This window comes from Hipposideros armiger, unplaced genomic scaffold (genome assembly GCF_001890085.2).
Source record: "Hipposideros armiger isolate ML-2016 unplaced genomic scaffold, ASM189008v1 scaffold_2, whole genome shotgun sequence".
Lineage (NCBI taxonomy): Eukaryota > Metazoa > Chordata > Mammalia > Chiroptera > Hipposideridae > Hipposideros > Hipposideros armiger.
This window is the reverse complement of record NW_017731352.1, coordinates 57,834-63,434: the sequence shown is the minus strand read 5'-3', so window position 1 is coordinate 63,434 and position 5,601 is coordinate 57,834. Positions and strand designations below refer to the sequence as shown.

At 45.2% G+C, this 5,601-nt stretch overlaps 1 pseudogene; it reads right to left on the bottom strand.

Moving 5' to 3' along the window:
- Positions 1-572: 572 nt before the first annotated feature.
- Positions 573-4,310, bottom strand: LOC109379329 (lethal(2) giant larvae protein homolog 1 pseudogene; annotated as a pseudogene).
- Positions 4,311-5,601: the final 1,291 nt, after the last annotated feature.

Sequence of the window (5,601 nt, the reverse complement as noted above, 5' to 3'; positions counted from 1 at the left end):
AATAAAAACCAAGATAAAATCTATAGGAAAACCCATCTGGCCATGGCCCCCCTCCGTCCCTGCAACGCCGCCACTACCACCAAGCATACACACAGATACATCTGACCGGGCTCTAAACCTGGGTGCCCTGTGGTGCTCCCAGCTACATCAAGACACACATATGTGCACTCATGCTCAGGCTGGAGGGAGGGGTATGCTGGCCCGGGAACAAGTACCAAAATAGTTTTAGAAATGACCGTCCAACCCAGCACAGGTATTAGAAAAATACTCTTTGCAAAGGGAGAGGGAAAGGATGGTGTTTGGAGTGGCACGGGCGGTGGCTAGCCCCCGTTATCCTCTCCCTGTGGCACCTGGCCTCCAGGGTAGCCCAGTGCCTGTAGAAGTAGCCAGTATGATCTGCCCCGTAGGCTCTGGGCTGAGTCTGGGGCACACACCCTGAGGCCCGATTGGCAGGTCCAGCTGAAGCCTGCAGGTTAGCAAGTGTGGGTCTATCTGAAGGGTCAGGCAGGAGTCAGGGGTCCTGGATCCCAGTTCCAAACAGGGAAGGTGGTGGTCTATAGTTCTGTCCTTCCTCACCTTGTCAGGATGGCGCAGGATCCAGTCTCATCTTTTGCCAGGTCCCTCAGATTCTCCTGAAAAGCCAAGGAAGTAGTCCTTTACGTTTTCCACCGTGATGTCTCCTGTCGTGTCTAGCATGGTGTAAGTGCTGGCATCTGAGTCAATGGACATGGGTGAGAGCATGGCCTTGGGCAGCTCTGGGGGGTCAGCTCCCTTGCTGCAGACAGGATCAGGCTTTACCGGGCCAAGACGATGCCCAGGGTCCCATTAAACCTGCCTCAGCTTGGGCGACTCTGGGAGCCTGTAGCTGGCATGGGTGGCATCACTGGGCCTAGCTAATGTCTAGAGAGTGAAGTGGCTTTGTAGCCAGAGACTTAGGGAAAAGCATTCAAACTCTGATCAAGAAATTAAGGGAAAAACCTGGCCATGGTGTGTGAAGAGCCAGGAGATGATGCCGCTGATGTCTTCAGGATACAGAAGTAATACACTGGGGTCTCAGGCCAGGCCCACGGAAGATATGGACAATATTCACAGGCCATTCTGGCAAACGTAGCAAGTGCCACCTTATGCACAGGACAGCCCTCCTGGGCTGTTAGCTTGAACTTGGTCTTGTTGCTCACCTTGAGTGATGTTAACACCTTGAACTGCTACTCAGACTCACAGAGCACAGCGTGGTTTCCCTGCTTGTCCAGCACCTGTGCCCAGTCGCGCGAGAACTTGTAGGGCTCTGGCAGCAGGTGGTCGAGCATGTGCAATATGGCGAGAGAGACCATGGGCCCCCGGTGCGTCTGCTACACCTAGCCCAGCACAGCCTACTCCTCGTACCACTCTGGCTGCTTTTTGCTCCCTCGCCTCCACAGTGAGGGCAAACATAGGAGCCCGAGTTGGCGCTACTTAGTGGATCCCTGGTGGGCCACTTCTTGAAGGGACAAGTCAAGACGCCCGAGAGGGAGTTGTCGGTCAAGCGGGGTTGATGCGGAGCTGCACAGGCGATATCTCCATGTTCCAGGGGCAGGCCTGCTCCACTAGCTGAGCTTTGGCATCCTGCAACTTCCTGTTGGCATTAGCAGCCTGCTTCTTGCCCAGGACTGGGCTCTTGCAGGTGTGCGGGAAAGACTGGTGCAGAGACTGCTCAAGTGACTTCATTCTGGAGAGTGGCTCCTCCACAGACAGGGAGACGTTGGGGTGAAGGATGCTCTTGGGCAGCACCAGGCTCTTGTGCTGGTATTGGAAGAGGCCAAAGCCATGACTGGTGCCAAAGGTCATAAGGCTCCACTCAGTGTGGAGTGTGATGGTAATGACTGCAGCTGGTGGTAGGGGCTGAACTAGCACGTGAGGCTGGAAATGGGTGGACCAGGGTAAGGACCCTGTGCGCAGGTTCAGCCACTCAGGGATCTTTCACGTGACGCCCTCACGGTCCTGGAGAAGATTCATGCATGCCACGTTGATGCAAGGCCCGTGGCTTAGCACCTAACCTGTGGTGCCGGCCACTACTGTCTGAGCTGTGTATTTGCAGAGCGCCACCTTCTGGACGCCAAGCCAGAGATCATCCCTGTAGAAGTCAAAGCAGCCCACCTTGCAGGAGGGTGGTCGGCAAGTCTTGCTTGGCTGCCTGGGCTAGGCTATGAGTACTTGCAGTCCATGTGGAAGAGACCTGCTGCGCTCAGCTTGTAGAGCAGCTACAGCACCACACTGGAGGCAGTGCATAACAGCACAGTGCCGTCCTCGGCTGGTCAGCAGCAGCCCTCGCTGCAGTGGCTCCTGGGACAAGTTCTGGCCCAATAGTGGGCCTGCTCGAGGCGCTGGAGGCTGGCTGGGGGCTCTGCTGCTCATCTGTGCTCAGGATGCAGGCCTACAGCTTCGCAGGGACGTTGGTGACATGAGTCAAGCAGATAATAGCAGATAGGTACTCTCTGTCTTAATGCTGAATACATATAGGAGAATACTTTTTCTAGTCCTTAACCATACCATTTCTCAATACATGACTAAACACCCACACCCAAACATACTGGGCACTCAGTAAGCAGTTGGATATACTCTTTATTTGAAACAGAAGCTAGGTATGAAGAAAGCTGGAGCAATCAGAGCATTATAGATGCTACCTGTACGGAGACATCACTTAGTTCTTACCAACAATATTGTTATATCAATATTGTAATTTCTAAGTCATTCTCTCATTAAATTAGTGGCTGAGCAGGTGTAGCTAAAAATGCCTTCAATCACTTCTACCTTAATTTGAGAGAAGACTTTTGCAAATCATTGAAATTCAATTTTAGAATCCCATTCAGTAAGCTAGAAAAAAATAAAGGAAGGCAAACTGGAGTTTTTGGTTTTGCTTTTACATCTGGTAATACAATTAAGGCTTTTACAACCAAAGGAAAGAGATAACTGCAGTAGTAAATTATGACATTTCTAACATTCAGTAGATTTATATACATTTTCAAACTTACCTCAGCATTTCTGGAAAGAATATAGGAGTAAGTGTTGCTATTTGCATTTTATACAAAAGTCAGTAGTATTAAATCATTAAAGAATATATATGTATAATAAAAATATATTTTAAATGTGAGTATATATATACAGTATATGTATATACATATACACACACACACACACACACACACACACACACACACACACATAGAATGAGAACAAGTTAGCTTTCCCAGGTTTTAAACTTTCTCTTCTTCATCAAGGGTTTCCTTCAAGGATGCCTTTCCTGTAAGCATCCTAGAATGTTGTTTCCCATCTCATTTATCATTTAGTTGTCATGTTTTATTCTTTGTTTCAACTGGGTAATATTAAAGGATCAATGGCCCAATACATGAACTGACCAGAGGGGCTAAAGATGACACCATGAGGCTCACGATGAAACCGTTCTTAAAGACATTTCCCTTATGAAGTCAGCTGAAAAGCTGTTATTGAATCAAGAGTATATTACCAAACAGAGGTTTGAAATTGACTCCCCCTTCCACCCCTTGTATTTCCACTTTCATATACACAACACAGGCATAAAAATCCTGTATAGAGTTGACAGCTGTCTTTTACTAAGGTTTCTAGACTTTGCCACTAACCTCACCGCTGAACAAGTAAAAGTACATCTGCTTTCTAAAAAAGCTCCCACTGAATTACAAATGGAGACCGTAATTTTGAAGTTAGTGCGATTATCCATAAACATTAGCATTGCTCCCGAACTATGCCAAGTATGCAAAATAAATCATGAGTCACACAATATTTGCTTCAAAGCCAAGCCCATCCTTCACGTGAACAATTTTCAAAAATGATGCAGACAGATCCATGAGTAACACTGATGCTAGTTTTTTAGAACTTTTCCTGCCTTTTGAGACTAGTCTTCAGTATTAAGGCCCTACAGTGAACTGAACACAAAGCTTAAAGATGAACAAATGTAAATTAAGTCAAGTGATTGCATTTTCAGCTAACATATTGAAAAAGTATACTGAAGGAAACTTTATACTACTTAGTTTTCCAAGCTAGAATTTTTGCTTTCTCATATATACAAGGGCGTATACACACAAACATAGACACACATACACTCCTGGTACACACTTGCCTTGCTTTCACTGAAAATGGGCCGAAATTCTGGATTCAGTAATTTTCAGGGGCACAGCCTAAGCAATACTTTGTCAAGAAGGAATTTTAAAAGTATACCTTTTCAGATCTCCACTCATTCCTATTAGATTTCCTTCTGCATAGGTGTCATTTTGATGGTCAAGATCAACATCAAGAAACATATTCACTATCAGGTAGATGGCAACATCTGTTTTAGTTTCATTTTTTAGCAGCAAAACAGCCCACGATTTTCTTTATAATTTACTTGTGGTATCAGTATCATTCCATTTTCTCCACGCTGCCCTTTTGAAGTACATTTAAATCTTCCTTAAAATATAGTAAGCACTTCTAGAAAATGCCTGTTTTAGTTCCTTTGATTTGTAATGTGGAGCTTCCTCAATATATCTCAATATATTATTTGTTTCCATCACTGAAGCTATGTGTTGTGACAAGATCTCAGAAGTTTGCTTTTTGGGGTAACTTCCTAGACTATCGGGTTTCTACTTAGGACTCATTGCCTTCTGACTGCGGTAACTTACATATAATTTACATTTTCTTCATTTTATTATATTAGGCAGTGTCATAAGATGATTCTAGGTTCTAAAACCTCTATATACCTGGTGAATTAAGGAAAAAAAGGACAATTTCAAACTAGAGACTCAGGATGAAGTAGGGTCAGGGCAGTGAAAGAGTCAATGTCTGTTTGTAGCAGTGGTAATTGGGGCATGGATAGGCAGTGTTGCGAAAGGGCATCTCATATCTAAAAGCAAGACCACTGCTCATTTTACAGAAACTGCTGCATGGATGCTGCTCTGAATTCTTCTCTGTTCTTTTCCAGCAAAGTTCATAGCATGTCTAGTAGGAGAGATGATGTTGATTTTCTTGGGGAGCCAACCTGTCATTGCTCTGAGGTTACCAGAACAGGTGCCAGGTAATGGTGGTGTATGGAGTCTACTATTCAAGGATGACATCACTTGGTTACTTCCTTCTAAGTAACCCATTGGGTAACGTGTCTTACAAATCGCCCATCAACAGGGCTAGTTTAAAAAACAACAACAAAACACAAGAAAACAACTATCGGAGTAAATGGGTTGTCCTAATTGACAGGAGTTTTGACCACTAAGCCACTTGTCAAATCTCAAGACGATGTATTTGTGTGTGTGTGTGTGTGTGTGTGTGTGTGTGTGTGTTTTGTACCTTTGTTGTACCAGTCCTCAATGCTGGGCTGCCTGCTAATTTAGTTCAATCTGCAATGTTGGAAATGATTTCTTTCATTGCAAATACAAGTCATTACGGTGAATAATTTAAAAAGTAGGGCTCTACCCTACTGGTAACATCTTTCCACCTTGAAATAATCCCATTTACGGGCACTGTTGAGGTCATGGCTGACCTTTTACTCAATTTTCAGGCTCCTCTGCCAGCTTCCTGCCTAGTGTGGGTCTGTATGTTTAGCACTCACTTTCCTTGTTGAGA